Genomic DNA, 20,168 nt, shown 5'->3' with positions numbered 1-20,168 from the left:
TCACTGGTTCTTAAAAAGTAATGTTCTGAGGAAACCAATTTCTCAAAAGTAAGGATGCTTGTTGAAATCCCTACCAATGAAGATTGCCAGTGAGAGAGTGGATGACAAGTTCTGCATGAGAAAAATGCTCAAGGGTAACAAGTTGAAGGAGAGCTTTCTTGGAAAGGTAACCATATCGTTGGATGGCATTAGTAAAGCTGGCACTTGAAGGGGGCACCTGGATTTGAACCAGGGACCTCTCGATCTGCAGTCGAAGGCTCTTCCACTGAGCTATACCCCCTTGGCTTATGATTGGGCTCACTGGTTCTTAAAAAGTAATGTTCTGAGGAAACCAATTTCTCAAAAGTAAGGATGCTTGTTGAAATCCCTACCAATGAAGATTGCAAGTGAGAGTGTGGATGACAAGTTCTGCATGAGAAAAATGCTCAAGGGTAACAAGTTGAAGGAGAGCTTTCTTGGAAAGGTAACCATATCGTTGGATGGCATTAGTAAAGCTGGCACTTGAAGGCGGCACCCAGATTTGAAGCTATGCCCCCTTGGCTTATGATTGGGCTCACTGGTTCTTAAAAAGTAATGTTCTGAGGAAACCAATTTCTCAAAATTAAGGATGCTTGTTGAAATCCCTACCAATAAAGATTGCCAGTGAGAGAGTGGATGACTCTGCATGAGAAATAGGCTCAAGGGTAACAAGTTGAAGAAGAGCTTTCTTGGAAAGGTAACCATATCGTTGAATAGCATGAGTAAAGCTGGCACTTGAAGGGGGCACCCAGATTTGAAGCTATGCCCCCTTGGCTTATGATTGGGCTCACTGGTTCTTAAAAAGTAATGTTCTGAGGAAACCAATTTCTCAAAAGTAAGGATGCTTGTTGAAATCCCTACCAATGAAGATTGCCAGTGAGAGAGTGGATGACAAGTTCTGCATGAGAAAAATGCTCAAGGGTAACAAGTTGAAGAAGAGCTTTCTTGGAAAGGTAACCATATCGTTGAATAGCATGAGTAAAGCTGGCACTTGAAGGGGGCACCCGGATTTGAACCAGGGACCTCTCGATCTGCAGTCGAATGCTCTTCCACTGAGCTATACCCCCTTGGCTTATGATTGGGCTCACTGGTTCTTAAAAAGTAATGTTCTGAGGAAACCAATTTCTCAAAAGTAAGGATGCTTGTTGAAATCCCTACCAATAAAGATTGCCAGTGAGAGAGTGGATGACTCTGCATGAGAAATAGGCTCAAGGGTAACAAGTTGAAGGAGAGCTTTCTTGGAAAGGTAACCATATCGTTGGATGGCATTAGTAAAGCTGGCACTTGAAGGGGGCACCCAGATTTGAAGCTATGCCCCCTTGGCTTATGATTGGGCTCACTGGTTCTTAAAAAGTAATGTTCTGAGGAAACCAATTTCTCAAAAGTAAGGATGCTTGTTGAAATCCCTACCAATGAAGATTGCCAGTGAGAGAGTGGATGACAAGTTCTGCATGAGAAAAATGCTCAAGGGTAACAAGTTGAAGAAGAGCTTTCTTGGAAAGGTAACCATATCGTTGAATAGCATGAGTAAAGCTGGCACTTGAAGGGGGCACCCAGATTTGAAGCTATGCCCCTTGGCTTATGATTGGGCTCACTGGTTCTTAAAAAGTAATGTTCTGAGGAAACCAATTTCTCAAAAGTAAGGATGCTTGTTGAAATCCCTACCAATGAAGATTGCCAGTGAGAGAGTGGATGACAAGTTCTGCATGAGAAAAATGCTCAAGGGTAACAAGATGAAGGAGAGCTTTCTTGGAAAGGTAACCATATCGTTGGATGGCATTAGTAAAGCTGGCACTTGAAGGGGGCACCCGGATTTGAACCAGGGACCTCTCGATCTGCAGTCGAATGCTCTTCCACTGAGCTATACCCCCTTGGCTTATGATTGGGCTCACTGGTTCTTAAAAAGTAATGTTCTGAGGAAACCAATTTCTCAAAAGTAAGGATGCTTGTTGAAATCCCTACCAATAAAGATTGCCAGTGAGAGAGTGGATGACTCTGCATGAGAAATAGGCTCAAGGGTAACAAGTTGAAGGAGAGCTTTCTTGGAAAGGTAACCATATCGTTGGATGGCATTAGTAAAGCTGGCACTTGAAGGGGGCACCCAGATTTGAAGCTATGCCCCCTTGGCTTATGATTGGGCTCACTGGTTCTTAAAAAGTAATGTTCTGAGGAAACCAATTTCTCAAAAGTAAGGATGCTTGTTGAAATCCCTACCAATGAAGATTGCCAGTGAGAGAGTGGATGACAAGTTCTGCATGAGAAAAATGCTCAAGGGTAACAAGTTGAAGGAGAGCTTTCTTGGAAAGGTAACCATATCGTTGGATGGCATTAGTAAAGCTGGCACTTGAAGGGGGCACCCGGATTTGAACCAGGGACCTCTCGATCTGCAGTCGAATGCTCTTCCACTGAGCTATACCCCCTTGGCTTATGATTGGGCTCACTGGTTCTTAAAAAGTAATGTTCTGAAGAAACCAATTTCTCAAAAGTAAGGATGCTTGTTGAAATCCCTACCAATAAAGATTGCCAGTGAGAGAGTGGATGACTCTGCATGAGAAATAGGCTCAAGGGTAACAAGTTGAAGGAGAGCTTTCTTGGAAAGGTAACCATATCGTTGGATGGCATTAGTAAAGCTGGCACTTGAAGGGGGCACCCAGATTTGAAGCTATGCCCCCTTGGCTTATGATTGGGCTCACTGGTTCTTAAAAAGTAATGTTCTGAGGAAACCAATTTCTCAAAAGTAAGGATGCTTGTTGAAATCCCTACCAATGAAGATTGCCAGTGAGAGAGTGGATGACAAGTTCTGCATGAGAAAAATGCTCAAGGGTAACAAGTTGAAGAAGAGCTTTCTTGGAAAGGTAACCATATCGTTGAATAGCATGAGTAAAGCTGGCACTTGAAGGGGGCACCCAGATTTGAAGCTATGCCACTTGGCTTATGATTGGGCTCACTGGTTCTTAAAAAGTAATGTTCTGAGGAAACCAATTTCTCAAAAGTAAGGATGCTTGTTGAAATCCCTACCAATGAAGATTGCCAGTGAGAGAGTGGATGACAAGTTCTGCATGAGAAAAATGCTCAAGGGTAACAAGTTGAAGGAGAGCTTTCTTGGAAAGGTAACCATATCGTTGGATGGCATTAGTAAAGCTGGCACTTGAAGGGGGCACCTGGATTTGAACCAGGGACCTCTCGATCTGCAGTCGAAGGCTCTTCCACTGAGCTATACCCCCTTGGCTTATGATTGGGCTCACTGGTTCTTAAAAAGTAATGTTCTGAGGAAACCAATTTCTCAAAAGTAAGGATGCTTGTTGAAATCCCTACCAATGAAGATTGCAAGTGAGAGTGTGGATGACAAGTTCTGCATGAGAAAAATGCTCAAGGGTAACAAGTTGAAGGAGAGCTTTCTTGGAAAGGTAACCATATCGTTGGATGGCATTAGTAAAGCTGGCACTTGAAGGCGGCACCCAGATTTGAAGCTATGCCCCCTTGGCTTATGATTGGGCTCACTGGTTCTTAAAAAGTAATGTTCTGAGGAAACCAATTTCTCAAAATTAAGGATGCTTGTTGAAATCCCTACCAATAAAGATTGCCAGTGAGAGAGTGGATGACTCTGCATGAGAAATAGGCTCAAGGGTAACAAGTTGAAGAAGAGCTTTCTTGGAAAGGTAACCATATCGTTGAATAGCATGAGTAAAGCTGGCACTTGAAGGGGGCACCCAGATTTGAAGCTATGCCCCCTTGGCTTATGATTGGGCTCACTGGTTCTTAAAAAGTAATGTTCTGAGGAAACCAATTTCTCAAAAGTAAGGATGCTTGTTGAAATCCCTACCAATGAAGATTGCCAGTGAGAGAGTGGATGACAAGTTCTGCATGAGAAAAATGCTCAAGGGTAACAAGTTGAAGGAGAGCTTTCTTGGAAAGGTAACCATATCGTTGGATGGCATTAGTAAAGCTGGCACTTGAAGGGGGCACCCGGATTTGAACCAGGGACCTCTCGATCTGCAGTCGAATGCTCTTCCACTGAGCTATACCCCCTTGGCTTATGATTGGGCTCACTGGTTCTTAAAAAGTAATGTTCTGAGGAAACCAATTTCTCAAAAGTAAGGATGCTTGTTGAAATCCCTACCAATAAAGATTGCCAGTGAGAGAGTGGATGACTCTGCATGAGAAATAGGCTCAAGGGTAACAAGTTGAAGGAGAGCTTTCTTGGAAAGGTAACCATATCGTTGGATGGCATTAGTAAAGCTGGCACTTGAAGGGGGCACCCAGATTTGAAGCTATGCCCCCTTGGCTTATGATTGGGCTCACTGGTTCTTAAAAAGTAATGTTCTGAGGAAACCAATTTCTCAAAAGTAAGGATGCTTGTTGAAATCCCTACCAATGAAGATTGCCAGTGAGAGAGTGGATGACAAGTTCTGCATGAGAAAAATGCTCAAGGGTAACAAGTTGAAGAAGAGCTTTCTTGGAAAGGTAACCATATCGTTGAATAGCATGAGTAAAGCTGGCACTTGAAGGGGGCACCCAGATTTGAAGCTATGCCCCTTGGCTTATGATTGGGCTCACTGGTTCTTAAAAAGTAATGTTCTGAGGAAACCAATTTCTCAAAAGTAAGGATGCTTGTTGAAATCCCTACCAATGAAGATTGCCAGTGAGAGAGTGGATGACAAGTTCTGCATGAGAAAAATGCTCAAGGGTAACAAGATGAAGGAGAGCTTTCTTGGAAAGGTAACCATATCGTTGGATGGCATTAGTAAAGCTGGCACTTGAAGGGGGCACCCGGATTTGAACCAGGGACCTCTCGATCTGCAGTCGAATGCTCTTCCACTGAGCTATACCCCCTTGGCTTATGATTGGGCTCACTGGTTCTTAAAAAGTAATGTTCTGAGGAAACCAATTTCTCAAAAGTAAGGATGCTTGTTGAAATCCCTACCAATAAAGATTGCCAGTGAGAGAGTGGATGACTCTGCATGAGAAATAGGCTCAAGGGTAACAAGTTGAAGGAGAGCTTTCTTGGAAAGGTAACCATATCGTTGGATGGCATTAGTAAAGCTGGCACTTGAAGGGGGCACCCAGATTTGAAGCTATGCCCCCTTGGCTTATGATTGGGCTCACTGGTTCTTAAAAAGTAATGTTCTGAGGAAACCAATTTCTCAAAAGTAAGGATGCTTGTTGAAATCCCTACCAATGAAGATTGCCAGTGAGAGAGTGGATGACAAGTTCTGCATGAGAAAAATGCTCAAGGGTAACAAGTTGAAGGAGAGCTTTCTTGGAAAGGTAACCATATCGTTGGATGGCATTAGTAAAGCTGGCACTTGAAGGGGGCACCCGGATTTGAACCAGGGACCTCTCGATCTGCAGTCGAATGCTCTTCCACTGAGCTATACCCCCTTGGCTTATGATTGGGCTCACTGGTTCTTAAAAAGTAATGTTCTGAAGAAACCAATTTCTCAAAAGTAAGGATGCTTGTTGAAATCCCTACCAATAAAGATTGCCAGTGAGAGAGTGGATGACTCTGCATGAGAAATAGGCTCAAGGGTAACAAGTTGAAGGAGAGCTTTCTTGGAAAGGTAACCATATCGTTGGATGGCATTAGTAAAGCTGGCACTTGAAGGGGGCACCCAGATTTGAAGCTATGCCCCCTTGGCTTATGATTGGGCTCACTGGTTCTTAAAAAGTAATGTTCTGAGGAAACCAATTTCTCAAAAGTAAGGATGCTTGTTGAAATCCCTACCAATGAAGATTGCCAGTGAGAGAGTGGATGACAAGTTCTGCATGAGAAAAATGCTCAAGGGTAACAAGTTGAAGAAGAGCTTTCTTGGAAAGGTAACCATATCGTTGAATAGCATGAGTAAAGCTGGCACTTGAAGGGGGCACCCAGATTTGAAGCTATGCCACTTGGCTTATGATTGGGCTCACTGGTTCTTAAAAAGTAATGTTCTGAGGAAACCAATTTCTCAAAAGTAAGGATGCTTGTTGAAATCCCTACCAATGAAGATTGCCAGTGAGAGAGTGGATGACAAGTTGTGCATGAGAAAAATGCTCAAGGGTAACAAGTTGAAGGAGAGCTTTCTTGGAAAGGTAACCATATCGTTGGATGGCATTAGTAAAGCTGGCACTTGAAGGGGGCACCTGGATTTGAACCAGGGACCTCTCGATCTGCAGTCGAAGGCTCTTCCACTGAGCTATACCCCCTTGGCTTATGATTGGGCTCACTGGTTCTTAAAAAGTAATGTTCTGAGGAAACCAATTTCTCAAAAGTAAGGATGCTTGTTGAAATCCCTACCAATGAAGATTGCAAGTGAGAGTGTGGATGACAAGTTCTGCATGAGAAAAATGCTCAAGGGTAACAAGTTGAAGGAGAGCTTTCTTGGAAAGGTAACCATATCGTTGGATGGCATTAGTAAAGCTGGCACTTGAAGGCGGCACCCAGATTTGAAGCTATGCCCCCTTGGCTTATGATTGGGCTCACTGGTTCTTAAAAAGTAATGTTCTGAGGAAACCAATTTCTCAAAATTAAGGATGCTTGTTGAAATCCCTACCAATAAAGATTGCCAGTGAGAGAGTGGATGACTCTGCATGAGAAATAGGCTCAAGGGTAACAAGTTGAAGAAGAGCTTTCTTGGAAAGGTAACCATATCGTTGAATAGCATGAGTAAAGCTGGCACTTGAAGGGGGCACCCAGATTTGAAGCTATGCCCCCTTGGCTTATGATTGGGCTCACTGGTTCTTAAAAAGTAATGTTCTGAGGAAACCAATTTCTCAAAAGTAAGGATGCTTGTTGAAATCCCTACCAATGAAGATTGCCAGTGAGAGAGTGGATGACAAGTTCTGCATGAGAAAAATGCTCAAGGGTAACAAGTTGAAGAAGAGCTTTCTTGGAAAGGTAACCATATCGTTGAATAGCATGAGTAAAGCTGGCACTTGAAGGGGGCACCCGGATTTGAACCAGGGACCTCTCGATCTGCAGTCGAATGCTCTTCCACTGAGCTATACCCCCTTGGCTTATGATTGGGCTCACTGGTTCTTAAAAAGTAATGTTCTGAGGAAACCAATTTCTCAAAAGTAAGGATGCTTGTTGAAATCCCTACCAATAAAGATTGCCAGTGAGAGAGTGGATGACTCTGCATGAGAAATAGGCTCAAGGGTAACAAGTTGAAGGAGAGCTTTCTTGGAAAGGTAACCATATCGTTGGATGGCATTAGTAAAGCTGGCACTTGAAGGGGGCACCCAGATTTGAAGCTATGCCCCCTTGGCTTATGATTGGGCTCACTGGTTCTTAAAAAGTAATGTTCTGAGGAAACCAATTTCTCAAAAGTAAGGATGCTTGTTGAAATCCCTACCAATGAAGATTGCCAGTGAGAGAGTGGATGACAAGTTCTGCATGAGAAAAATGCTCAAGGGTAACAAGTTGAAGAAGAGCTTTCTTGGAAAGGTAACCATATCGTTGAATAGCATGAGTAAAGCTGGCACTTGAAGGGGGCACCCAGATTTGAAGCTATGCCCCTTGGCTTATGATTGGGCTCACTGGTTCTTAAAAAGTAATGTTCTGAGGAAACCAATTTCTCAAAAGTAAGGATGCTTGTTGAAATCCCTACCAATGAAGATTGCCAGTGAGAGAGTGGATGACAAGTTCTGCATGAGAAAAATGCTCAAGGGTAACAAGTTGAAGGAGAGCTTTCTTGGAAAGGTAACCATATCGTTGGATGGCATTAGTAAAGCTGGCACTTGAAGGGGGCACCTGGATTTGAACCAGGGACCTCTCGATCTGCAGTCGAAGGCTCTTCCACTGAGCTATACCCCCTTGGCTTATGATTGGGCTCACTGGTTCTTAAAAAGTAATGTTCTGAGGAAACCAATTTCTCAAAAGTAAGGATGCTTGTTGAAATCCCTACCAATGAAGATTGCAAGTGAGAGTGTGGATGACAAGTTCTGCATGAGAAAAATGCTCAAGGGTAACAAGTTGAAGGAGAGCTTTCTTGGAAAGGTAACCATATCGTTGGATGGCATTAGTAAAGCTGGCACTTGAAGGCGGCACCCAGATTTGAAGCTATGCCCCCTTGGCTTATGATTGGGCTCACTGGTTCTTAAAAAGTAATGTTCTGAGGAAACCAATTTCTCAAAATGAAGGATGCTTGTTGAAATCCCTACCAATAAAGATTGCCAGTGAGAGAGTGGATGACTCTGCATGAGAAATAGGCTCAAGGGTAACAAGTTGAAGAAGAGCTTTCTTGGAAAGGTAACCATATCGTTGAATAGCATGAGTAAAGCTGGCACTTGAAGGGGGCACCCAGATTTGAAGCTATGCCCCCTTGGCTTATGATTGGGCTCACTGGTTCTTAAAAAGTAATGTTCTGAGGAAACCAATTTCTCAAAAGTAAGGATGCTTGTTGAAATCCCTACCAATGAAGATTGCCAGTGAGAGAGTGGATGACAAGTTCTGCATGAGAAAAATGCTCAAGGGTAACAAGTTGAAGGAGAGCTTTCTTGGAAAGGTAACCATATCGTTGGATGGCATTAGTAAAGCTGGCACTTGAAGGGGGCACCTGGATTTGAAGCTATGCCCCCTTGGCTTATGATTGGGCTCACTGGTTCTTAAAAAGTAATGTTCTGAGGAAACCAATTTCTCAAAAGTAAGGATGCTTGTTGAAATCCCTACCAATGAAGATTGCAAGTGAGAGTGTGGATGACAAGTTCTGCATGAGAAAAATGCTCAAGGGTAACAAGTTGAAGGAGAGCTTTCTTGGAAAGGTAACCATATCGTTGGATGGCATTAGTAAAGCTGGCACTTGAAGGCGGCACCCAGATTTGAAGCTATGCCCCCTTGGCTTATGACTGGGCTCACTGGTTCTTAAAAAGTAATGTTCTGAGGAAACCAATTTCTCAAAATTAAGGATGCTTGTTGAAATCCCTAAAAATAAAGATTGCCAGTGAGAGAGTGGATGACTCTGCATGAGAAATAGGCTCAAGGGTAACAAGTTGAAGAAGAGCTTTCTTGGAAAGGTAACCATATCGTTGAATAGCATGAGTAAAGCTGGCACTTGAAGGGGGCACCCAGATTTGAAGCTATGCCCCCTTGGCTTATGATTGGGCTCACTGGTTCTTAAAAAGTAATGTTCTGAGGAAACCAATTTCTCAAAAGTAAGGATGCTTGTTGAAATCCCTACCAATGAAGATTGCCAGTGAGAGAGTGGATGACAAGTTCTGCATGAGAAAAATGCTCAAGGGTAACAAGTTGAAGGAGAGCTTTCTTGGAAAGGTAACCATATCGTTGGATGGCATTAGTAAAGCTGGCACTTGAAGGGGGCACCCAGATTTGAAGCTATGCCCCCTTGGCTTATGATTGGGCTCACTGGTTCTTAAAAAGTAATGTTCTGAGGAAACCAATTTCTCAAAAGTAAGGATGCTTGTTGAAATCCCTACCAATGAAGATTGCCAGTGAGAGAGTGGATGACAAGTTCTGCATGAGAAAAATGCTCAAGGGTAACAAGTTGAAGGAGAGCTTTCTTGGAAAGGTAACCATATCGTTGAATAGCATGAGTAAAGCTGGCACTTGAAGGGGGCACCCAGATTTGAAGCTATGCCCCCTTGGCTTATGATTGGGCTCACTGGTTCTTAAAAAGTAATGTTCTGAGGAAACCAATTTCTCAAAAGTAAGGATGCTTGTTGAAATCCCTACCAATAAAGATTGCCAGTGAGAGAGTGGATGACAAGTTCTGCATGAGAAAAATGCTCAAGGGTAACAAGTTGAAGAAGAGCTTTCTTGGAAAGGTAACCATATCGTTGAATAGCATGAGTAAAGCTGGCACTTGAAGGGGGCACCCAGATTTGAAGCTATGCCCCTTGGCTTATGATTGGGCTCACTGGTTCTTAAAAAGTAATGTTCTGAGGAAACCAATTTCTCAAAAGTAAGGATGCTTGTTGAAATCCCTACCAATGAAGATTGCCAGTGAGAGAGTGGATGACAAGTTCTGCATGAGAAAAATGCTCAAGGGTAACAAGTTGAAGGAGAGCTTTCTTGGAAAGGTAACCATATCGTTGGATGGCATTAGTAAAGCTGGCACTTGAAGGGGGCACCTGGATTTGAACCAGGGACCTCTCGATCTGCAGTCGAAGGCTCTTCCACTGAGCTATACCCCCTTGGCTTATGATTGGGCTCACTGGTTCTTAAAAAGTAATGTTCTGAGGAAACCAATTTCTCAAAAGTAAGGATGCTTGTTGAAATCCCTACCAATGAAGATTGCAAGTGAGAGTGTGGATGACAAGTTCTGCATGAGAAAAATGCTCAAGGGTAACAAGTTGAAGGAGAGCTTTCTTGGAAAGGTAACCATATCGTTGGATGGCATTAGTAAAGCTGGCACTTGAAGGGGGCACCCAGATTTGAAGCTATGCCCCCTTGGCTTATGATTGGGCTCACTGGTTCTTAAAAAGTAATGTTCTGAGGAAACCAATTTCTCAAAATTAAGGATGCTTGTTGAAATCCCTACCAATAAAGATTGCCAGTGAGAGAGTGGATGACTCTGCATGAGAAATAGGCTCAAGGGTAACAAGTTGAAGAAGAGCTTTCTTGGAAAGGTAACCATATCGTTGAATAGCATGAGTAAAGCTGGCACTTGAAGGGGGCACCCAGATTTGAAGCTATGCCCCCTTGGCTTATGATTGGGCTCACTGGTTCTTAAAAAGTAATGTTCTGAGGAAACCAATTTCTCAAAAGTAAGGATGCTTGTTGAAATCCCTACCAATGAAGATTGCCAGTGAGAGAGTGGATGACAAGTTCTGCATGAGAAAAATGCTCAAGGGTAACAAGTTGAAGAAGAGCTTTCTTGGAAAGGTAACCATATCGTTGAATAGCATGAGTAAAGCTGGCACTTGAAGGGGGCACCCGGATTTGAACCAGGGACCTCTCGATCTGCAGTCGAATGCTCTTCCACTGAGCTATACCCCCTTGGCTTATGATTGGGCTCACTGGTTCTTAAAAAGTAATGTTCTGAGGAAACCAATTTCTCAAAAGTAAGGATGCTTGTTGAAATCCCTACCAATAAAGATTGCCAGTGAGAGAGTGGATGACTCTGCATGAGAAATAGGCTCAAGGGTAACAAGTTGAAGGAGAGCTTTCTTGGAAAGGTAACCATATCGTTGGATGGCATTAGTAAAGCTGGCACTTGAAGGGGGCACCCAGATTTGAAGCTATGCCCCCTTGGCTTATGATTGGGCTCACTGGTTCTTAAAAAGTAATGTTCTGAGGAAACCAATTTCTCAAAAGTAAGGATGCTTGTTGAAATCCCTACCAATGAAGATTGCCAGTGAGAGAGTGGATGACAAGTTCTGCATGAGAAAAATGCTCAAGGGTAACAAGTTGAAGAAGAGCTTTCTTGGAAAGGTAACCATATCGTTGAATAGCATGAGTAAAGCTGGCACTTGAAGGGGGCACCCAGATTTGAAGCTATGCCCCTTGGCTTATGATTGGGCTCACTGGTTCTTAAAAAGTAATGTTCTGAGGAAACCAATTTCTCAAAAGTAAGGATGCTTGTTGAAATCCCTACCAATGAAGATTGCCAGTGAGAGAGTGGATGACAAGTTCTGCATGAGAAAAATGCTCAAGGGTAACAAGTTGAAGGAGAGCTTTCTTGGAAAGGTAACCATATCGTTGGATGGCATTAGTAAAGCTTGCACTTGAAGGGGGCACCTGGATTTGAACCAGGGACCTCTCGATCTGCAGTCGAAGGCTCTTCCACTGAGCTATACCCCCTTGGCTTATGATTGGGCTCACTGGTTCTTAAAAAGTAATGTTCTGAGGAAACCAATTTCTCAAAAGTAAGGATGCTTGTTGAAATCCCTACCAATGAAGATTGCAAGTGAGAGTGTGGATGACAAGTTCTGCATGAGAAAAATGCTCAAGGGTAACAAGTTGAAGGAGAGCTTTCTTGGAAAGGTAACCATATCGTTGGATGGCATTAGTAAAGCTGGCACTTGAAGGCGGCACCCAGATTTGAAGCTATGCCCCCTTGGCTTATGATTGGGCTCACTGGTTCTTAAAAAGTAATGTTCTGAGGAAACCAATTTCTCAAAATTAAGGATGCTTGTTGAAATCCCTACCAATAAAGATTGCCAGTGAGAGAGTGGATGACTCTGCATGAGAAATAGGCTCAAGGGTAACAAGTTGAAGAAGAGCTTTCTTGGAAAGGTAACCATATCGTTGAATAGCATGAGTAAAGCTGGCACTTGAAGGGGGCACCCAGATTTGAAGCTATGCCCCCTTGGCTTATGATTGGGCTCACTGGTTCTTAAAAAGTAATGTTCTGAGGAAACCAATTTCTCAAAAGTAAGGATGCTTGTTGAAATCCCTACCAATGAAGATTGCCAGTGAGAGAGTGGATGACAAGTTCTGCATGAGAAAAATGCTCAAGGGTAACAAGTTGAAGGAGAGCTTTCTTGGAAAGGTAACCATATCGTTGGATGGCATTAGTAAAGCTGGCACTTGAAGGGGGCACCCGGATTTGAACCAGGGACCTCTCGATCTGCAGTCGAATGCTCTTCCACTGAGCTATACCCCCTTGGCTTATGATTGGGCTCACTGGTTCTTAAAAAGTAATGTTCTGAGGAAACCAATTTCTCAAAAGTAAGGATGCTTGTTGAAATCCCTACCAATGAAGATTGCCAGTGAGAGAGTGGATGACAAGTTCTGCATGAGAAAAATGCTCAAGGGTAACAAGTTGAAGGAGAGCTTTCTTGGAAAGGTAACCATATCGTTGGATGGCATTAGTAAAGCTGGCACTTGAAGGGGGCACCTGGATTTGAAGCTATGCCCCCTTGGCTTATGATTGGGCTCACTGGTTCTTAAAAAGTAATGTTCTGAGGAAACCAATTTCTCAAAAGTAAGGATGCTTGTTGAAATCCCTACCAATGAAGATTGCAAGTGAGAGTGTGGATGACAAGTTCTGCATGAGAAAAATGCTCAAGGGTAACAAGTTGAAGGAGAGCTTTCTTGGAAAGGTAACCATATCGTTGGATGGCATTAGTAAAGCTGGCACTTGAAGGCGGCACCCAGATTTGAAGCTATGCCCCCTTGGCTTATGATTGGGCTCACTGGTTCTTAAAAAGTAATGTTCTGAGGAAACCAATTTCTCAAAATTAAGGATGCTTGTTGAAATCCCTAAAAATAAAGATTGCCAGTGAGAGAGTGGATGACTCTGCATGAGAAATAGGCTCAAGGGTAACAAGTTGAAGAAGAGCTTTCTTGGAAAGGTAACCATATCGTTGAATAGCATGAGTAAAGCTGGCACTTGAAGGGGGCACCCAGATTTGAAGCTATGCCCCCTTGGCTTATGATTGGGCTCACTGGTTCTTAAAAAGTAATGTTCTGAGGAAACCAATTTCTCAAAAGTAAGGATGCTTGTTGAAATCCCTACCAATGAAGATTGCCAGTGAGAGAGTGGATGACAAGTTCTGCATGAGAAAAATGCTCAAGGGTAACAAGTTGAAGGAGAGCTTTCTTGGAAAGGTAACCATATCGTTGGATGGCATTAGTAAAGCTGGCACTTGAAGGGGGCACCCAGATTTGAAGCTATGCCCCCTTGGCTTATGATTGGGCTCACTGGTTCTTAAAAAGTAATGTTCTGAGGAAACCAATTTCTCAAAAGTAAGGATGCTTGTTGAAATCCCTACCAATGAAGATTGCCAGTGAGAGAGTGGATGACAAGTTCTGCATGAGAAAAATGCTCAAGGGTAACAAGTTGAAGGAGAGCTTTCTTGGAAAGGTAACCATATCGTTGAATAGCATGAGTAAAGCTGGCACTTGAAGGGGGCACCCAGATTTGAAGCTATGCCCCCTTGGCTTATGATTGGGCTCACTGGTTCTTAAAAAGTAATGTTCTGAGGAAACCAATTTCTCAAAAGTAAGGATGCTTGTTGAAATCCCTACCAATAAAGATTGCCAGTGAGAGAGTGGATGACAAGTTCTGCATGAGAAAAATGCTCAAGGGTAACAAGTTGAAGAAGAGCTTTCTTGGAAAGGTAACCATATCGTTGAATAGCATGAGTAAAGCTGGCACTTGAAGGGGGCACCCAGATTTGAAGCTATGCCCCTTGGCTTATGATTGGGCTCACTGGTTCTTAAAAAGTAATGTTCTGAGGAAACCAATTTCTCAAAAGTAAGGATGCTTGTTGAAATCCCTACCAATGAAGATTGCCAGTGAGAGAGTGGATGACAAGTTCTGCATGAGAAAAATGCTCAAGGGTAACAAGTTGAAGGAGAGCTTTCTTGGAAAGGTAACCATATCGTTGGATGGCATTAGTAAAGCTGGCACTTGAAGGGGGCACCTGGATTTGAACCAGGGACCTCTCGATCTGCAGTCGAAGGCTCTTCCACTGAGCTATACCCCCTTGGCTTATGATTGGGCTCACTGGTTCTTAAAAAGTAATGTTCTGAGGAAACCAATTTCTCAAAAGTAAGGATGCTTGTTGAAATCCCTACCAATGAAGATTGCAAGTGAGAGTGTGGATGACAAGTTCTGCATGAGAAAAATGCTCAAGGGTAACAAGTTGAAGGAGAGCTTTCTTGGAAAGGTAACCATATCGTTGGATGGCATTAGTAAAGCTGGCACTTGAAGGCGGCACCCAGATTTGAAGCTATGCCCCCTTGGCTTATGATTGGGCTCACTGGTTCTTAAAAAGTAATGTTCTGAGGAAACCAATTTCTCAAAATTAAGGATGCTTGTTGAAATCCCTACCAATAAAGATTGCCAGTGAGAGAGTGGATGACTCTGCATGAGAAATAGGCTCAAGGGTAACAAGTTGAAGAAGAGCTTTCTTGGAAAGGTAACCATATCGTTGAATAGCATGAGTAAAGCTGGCACTTGAAGGGGGCACCCAGATTTGAAGCTATGCCCCCTTGGCTTATGATTGGGCTCACTGGTTCTTAAAAAGTAATGTTCTGAGGAAACCAATTTCTCAAAAGTAAGGATGCTTGTTGAAATCCCTACCAATGAAGATTGCCAGTGAGAGAGTGGATGACAAGTTCTGCATGAGAAAAATGCTCAAGGGTAACAAGTTGAAGGAGAGCTTTCTTGGAAAGGTAACCATATCGTTGGATGGCATTAGTAAAGCTGGCACTTGAAGGGGGCACCCGGATTTGAACCAGGAACCTCTCGATCTGCAGTCGAATGCTCTTCCACTGAGCTATACCCCCTTGGCTTATGATTGGGCTCACTGGTTCTTAAAAAGTAATGTTCTGAGGAAACCAATTTCTCAAAAGTAAGGATGCTTGTTGAAATCCCTACCAATGAAGATTGCCAGTGAGAGTGTGGATGACAAGTTCTGCATGAGAAAAATGCTCAAGGGTAACAAGTTGAAGGAGAGCTTTCTTGGAAAGGTAACCATAACGTTGAATAGCATGAGTAAAGCTGGCACTTGAAGGGGGCACCCAGATTTGAAGCTATACCGCCTTGGCTTATGATTGGGCTCACTGGTTCTTAAAAAGTAATGTTCTGAGGAAACCAATTTCTCAAAAGTAAGGATGCTTGTTGAAATCCCTACCAATGAAGATTGCCAGTGAGAGAGTGGATGACAAGTTCTGCATGAGAAAAATGCTCAAGGGTAACAAGTTGAAGGAGAGCTTTCTTGGAAAGGTAACCATATCGTTGGATGGCATTAGTAAAGCTGGCACTTGAAGGGGGCACCCGGATTTGAACCAGGGACCTCTCGATCTGCAGTCGAATGCTCTTCCACTGAGCTATACCCCCTTGGCTTATGATTGGGCTCACTGGTTCTTAAAAAGTAATGTTCTGAGGAAACCAATTTCTCAAAATTAAGGATGCTTGTTGAAATCCCTACGAATAAAGATTGCCAGTGAGAGAGTGGATGACTCTGCATGAGAAATAGGCTCAAGGGTAACAAGTTGAAGAAGAGCTTTCTTGGAAAGGTAACCATATCGTTGAATAGCATGAGTAAAGCTGGCACTTGAAGGGGGCACCCAGATTTGAAGCTATGCCCCCTTGGCTTATGATTGGGCTCACTGGTTCTTAAAAAGTAATGTTCTGAGGAAACCAATTTCTCAAAAGTAAGGATGCTTGTTGAAATCCCTACCAATGAAGATTGCCAGTGAGAGAGTGGATGACAAGTTCTGCATGAGAAAAATGCTCAAGGGTAACAAGTTGAAGGAGAGCTTTCTTGGAAAGGTAACCATATCGTTGGATGGCATTAGTAAAGCTGGCACTTGAAGGGGGCACCCGGATTTGAACCAGGAACCTCTCGATCTGCAGTCGAATGCTCTTCCACTGAGCTATACCCCCTTGGCTTATGATTGGGCTCACTGGTTCTTAAAAAGTAATGTTCTGAGGAAACCAATTTCTCAAAAGTAAGGATGCTTGTTGAAATCCCTACCAATGAAGATTGCCAGTGAGAGTGTGGATGACAAGTTCTGCATGAGAAAAATGCTCAAGGGTAACAAGTTGAAGGAGAGCTTTCTTGGAAAGGTAACCATAACGTTGAATAGCATGAGTAATGCTGGCACTTGAAGGGGGCACCCAGATTTGAAGCTATACCCCCTTGGCTTATGATTGGGCTCACTGGTTCTTAAAAAGTAATGTTCTGAGGAAACCAATTTCTCAAAATTAAGGATGCTTGTTGAAATCCCTACCAATAAAGATTGCCAGTGAGAGAGTGGATGACTCTGCATGAGAAATAGGCTCAAGGGTAACAAGTTGAAGAAGAGCTTTCTTGGAAAGGTAACCATATCGTTGAATAGCATGAGTAAAGCTGGCACTTGAAGGGGGCACCCAGATTTGAAGCTATGCCCCCTTGGCTTATGATTGGGCTCACTGGTTCTTAAAAAGTAATGTTCTGAGGAAACCAATTTCTCAAAAGTAAGGATGCTTGTTGAAATCCCTACCAATGAAGATTGCCAGTGAGAGAGTGGATGACAAGTTCTGCATGAAAAAAATGCTCAAGGGTAACAAGTTGAAGGAGAGCTTTCTTGGAAAGGTAACCATATCGTTGGATGGCATGAGTAAAGCTGGCACTTGAAGGGGGCACCCAGATTTGAAGCTATGCCCCTTGGCTTATGATTGGGCTCACTGGTTCTTAAAAAGTAATGTTCTGAGGAAACCAATTTCTCAAAAGTAAGGATGCTTGTTGAAATCCCTACCAATGAAGATTGCCAGTGAGAGAGTGGATGACAAGTTCTGCATGAGAAAAATGCTCAAGGGTAACAAGTTGAAGGAGAGCTTTCTTGGAACGGTAACCATATCGTTGGATGGCATTAGTAAAGCTGGCACTTGAAGGGGGCACCCAGATTTGAAGCTATGCCCCCTTGGCTTATGATTGGGCTCACTGGTTCTTAAAAAGTAATGTTCTGAGGAAACCAATTTCTCAAAAGTAAGGATGCTTGTTGAAATCCCTACCAATAAAGATTGCCAGTGAGAGAGTGGATGACTCTGCATGAGAAATAGGCTCAAGGGTAACAAGTTGAAGGAGAGCTTTCTTGGAAAGGTAACCATATCGTTGGATGGCATTAGTAAAGCTGGCACTTGAAGGGGGCACCCAGATTTGAAGCTATGCCCCCTTGGCTTATGATTGGGCTCACTGGTTCTTAAAAAGTAATGTTCTGAGGAAACCAATTTCTCAAAAGTAAGGATGCTTGTTGAAATCCCTACCAATAAAGATTGCCAGTGAGAGAGTGGATGACTCTGCATGAGAAATAGGCTCAAGGGTAACAAGTTGAAGAAGAGCTTTCTTGGAAAGGTAACCATATCGTTGAATAGCATGAGTAAAGCTGGCACTTGAAGGGGGCACCCAGATTTGAAGCTATGCCCCTTGGCTTATGATTGGGCTCACTGGTTCTTAAAAAGTAATGTTCTGAGGAAACCAATTTCTCAAAAGTAAGGATGCTTGTTGAAATCCCTACCAATGAAGATTGCCAGTGAGAGAGTGGATGACAAGTTCTGCATGAGAAAAATGCTCAAGGGTAACAAGTTGAAGGAGAGCTTTCTTGGAAAGGTAACCATAACGTTGAATAGCATGAGTAATGCTGGCACTTGAAGGGGGCACCCAGATTTGAAGCTATACCCCCTTGGCTTATGATTGGGCTCACTGGTTCTTAAAAAGTAATGTTCTGAGGAAACCAATTTCTCAAAAGTAAGGATGCTTGTTGAAATCCCTACCAATAAAGATTGCCAGTGAGAGAGTGGATGACTCTGCATGAGAAATAGACTCAAGGGTAACAAGTTGAAGAAGAGCTTTCTTGGAAAGGTAACCATATCGTTGGATGGCATGAGTAAAGCTGGCACTTGAAGGGGGCACCCAGATTTGAAGCTATGCCCCTTGGCTTATGATTGGGCTCACTGGTTCTTAAAAAGTAATGTTCTGAGGAAACCAATTTCTCAAAAGTAAGGATGCTTGTTGAAATCCCTACCAATGAAGATTGCCAGTGAGAGAGTGGATGACAAGTTCTGCATGAGAAAAATGCTCAAGGGTAACAAGTTGAAGGAGAGCTTTCTTGGAACGGTAACCATATCGTTGGATGGCATTAGTAAAGCTGGCACTTGAAGGGGGCACCCAGATTTGAAGCTATGCCCCCTTGGCTTATGATTGGGCTCACTGGTTCTTAAAAAGTAATGTTCTGAGGAAACCAATTTCTCAAAAGTAAGGATGCTTGTTGAAATCCCTACCAATAAAGATTGCCAGTGAGAGAGTGGATGACTCTGCATGAGAAATAGGCTCAAGGGTAACAAGTTGAAGGAGAGCTTTCTTGGAAAGGTAACCATATCGTTGGATGGCATTAGTAAAGCTGGCACTTGAAGGGGGCACCCAGATTTGAAGCTATGCCCCCTTGGCTTATGATTGGGCTCACTGGTTCTTAAAAAGTAATGTTCTGAGGAAACCAATTTCTCAAAAGTAAGGATGCTTGTTGAAATCCCTACCAATAAAGATTGCCAGTGAGAGAGTGGATGACTCTGCATGAGAAATAGGCTCAAGGGTAACAAGTTGAAGAAGAGCTTTCTTGGAAAGGTAACCATATCGTTGAATAGCATGAGTAAAGATGGCACTTGAAGGGGGCACCCAGATTTGAAGCTATGCCCCTTGGCTTATGATTGGGCTCACTGGTTCTTAAAAAGTAATGTTCTGAGGAAACCAATTTCTCAAAAGTAAGGATGCTTGTTGAAATCCCTACCAATGAAGATTGCCAGTGAGAGAGTGGATGACAAGTTCTGCATGAGAAAAATGCTCAAGGGTAACAAGTTGAAGGAGAGCTTTCTTGGAAAGGTAACCATATCGTTGGATGGCATTAGTAAAGCTGGCACTTGAAGGGGGCACCCGGATTTGAACCAGGGACCTCTCGATCTGCAGTCGAATGCTCTTCCACTGAGCTATACCCCCTTGGCTTATGATTGGGCTCACTGGTTCTTAAAAAGTAATGTTCTGAGGAAACCAATTTCTCAAAAGTAAGGATGCTTGTTGAAATCCCTACCAATAAAGATTGCCAGTGAGAGAGTGGATGACTCTGCATGAGAAATAGGCTCAAGGGTAACAAGTTGAAGAAGAGCTTTCTTGGAAAGGTAACCATATCGTTGAATAGCATGAGTAAAGCTGGCACTTGAAGGGGGCACCCAGATTTGAAGCTATGCCCCCTTGGCTTATGATTGGGCTCACTGGTTCTTAAAAAGTAATGTTCTGAGGAAACCAATTTCTCAAAAGTAAGGATGCTTGTTGAAATCCCTACCAATGAAGATTGCCAGTGAGAGAGTGGATGACAAGTTCTGCATGAGAAAAATGCTCAAGGGTAACAAGTTGAAGGAGAGCTTTCTTGGAAAGGTAACCATATCGTTGGATGGCATTAGTAAAGCTGGCACTTGAAGGGGGCACCCGGATTTGAACCAGGGACCTCTCGATCTGCAGTCGAATGCTCTTCCACTGAGCTATACCCCCTTGGCTTATGATTGGGCTCACTGGTTCTTAAAAAGTAATGTTCTGAGGAAACCAATTTCTCAAAAGTAAGGATGCTTGTTGAAATCCCTACCAATAAAGATTGCCAGTGAGAGAGTGGATGACTCTGCATGAGAAATAGGCTCAAGGGTAACAAGTTGAAGGAGAGCTTTCTTGGAAAGGTAACCATATCGTTGGATGGCATTAGTAAAGCTGGCACTTGAATGGGGCACCCAGAT

At 43.1% G+C, this 20,168-nt stretch overlaps 11 non-coding genes across 11 annotated transcripts; all 11 read right to left on the bottom strand.

Annotated features, from left to right (window-relative positions):
• Positions 1 to 1,013: 1,013 nt before the first annotated feature.
• Positions 1,014 to 1,085, bottom strand: TRNAC-GCA (transfer RNA cysteine (anticodon GCA)). Its single transcript has one exon. It is a non-coding gene; the product is annotated as a tRNA-Cys (tRNA).
• A 732-nt stretch (positions 1,086 to 1,817) lies between these two features.
• On the bottom strand, positions 1,818 to 1,889 carry TRNAC-GCA (transfer RNA cysteine (anticodon GCA)). Its single transcript has one exon. It is a non-coding gene; the product is annotated as a tRNA-Cys (tRNA).
• Positions 1,890 to 2,366: 477 nt separating this feature from the next.
• On the bottom strand, positions 2,367 to 2,438 carry TRNAC-GCA (transfer RNA cysteine (anticodon GCA)). Its single transcript has one exon. It is a non-coding gene; the product is annotated as a tRNA-Cys (tRNA).
• A 1,537-nt stretch (positions 2,439 to 3,975) lies between these two features.
• Positions 3,976 to 4,047, bottom strand: TRNAC-GCA (transfer RNA cysteine (anticodon GCA)). The gene has a single exon. It is a non-coding gene; the product is annotated as a tRNA-Cys (tRNA).
• A 732-nt stretch (positions 4,048 to 4,779) lies between these two features.
• TRNAC-GCA (transfer RNA cysteine (anticodon GCA)) lies at positions 4,780 to 4,851 on the bottom strand. The gene has a single exon. It is a non-coding gene; the product is annotated as a tRNA-Cys (tRNA).
• A 477-nt stretch (positions 4,852 to 5,328) lies between these two features.
• On the bottom strand, positions 5,329 to 5,400 carry TRNAC-GCA (transfer RNA cysteine (anticodon GCA)). Its single transcript has one exon. It is a non-coding gene; the product is annotated as a tRNA-Cys (tRNA).
• A 1,537-nt stretch (positions 5,401 to 6,937) lies between these two features.
• On the bottom strand, positions 6,938 to 7,009 carry TRNAC-GCA (transfer RNA cysteine (anticodon GCA)). The gene has a single exon. It is a non-coding gene; the product is annotated as a tRNA-Cys (tRNA).
• A 3,873-nt stretch (positions 7,010 to 10,882) lies between these two features.
• On the bottom strand, positions 10,883 to 10,954 carry TRNAC-GCA (transfer RNA cysteine (anticodon GCA)). Its single transcript has one exon. It is a non-coding gene; the product is annotated as a tRNA-Cys (tRNA).
• A 1,537-nt stretch (positions 10,955 to 12,491) lies between these two features.
• TRNAC-GCA (transfer RNA cysteine (anticodon GCA)) lies at positions 12,492 to 12,563 on the bottom strand. The gene has a single exon. It is a non-coding gene; the product is annotated as a tRNA-Cys (tRNA).
• Positions 12,564 to 15,677: 3,114 nt separating this feature from the next.
• TRNAC-GCA (transfer RNA cysteine (anticodon GCA)) lies at positions 15,678 to 15,749 on the bottom strand. Its single transcript has one exon. It is a non-coding gene; the product is annotated as a tRNA-Cys (tRNA).
• Positions 15,750 to 19,311: 3,562 nt separating this feature from the next.
• TRNAC-GCA (transfer RNA cysteine (anticodon GCA)) lies at positions 19,312 to 19,383 on the bottom strand. Its single transcript has one exon. It is a non-coding gene; the product is annotated as a tRNA-Cys (tRNA).
• Between the last annotated feature and the right edge of the window lie 785 nt (positions 19,384 to 20,168).

The sequence above is a fragment of the Eleutherodactylus coqui genome, chromosome 13 (genome assembly GCF_035609145.1).
Source record: "Eleutherodactylus coqui strain aEleCoq1 chromosome 13, aEleCoq1.hap1, whole genome shotgun sequence".
Taxonomy (NCBI): Eukaryota; Metazoa; Chordata; class Amphibia; order Anura; family Eleutherodactylidae; genus Eleutherodactylus; species Eleutherodactylus coqui.
The sequence above is the reverse complement of the archived record's forward strand: the minus strand, read 5'-3'. Positions and strand labels throughout refer to the sequence as shown.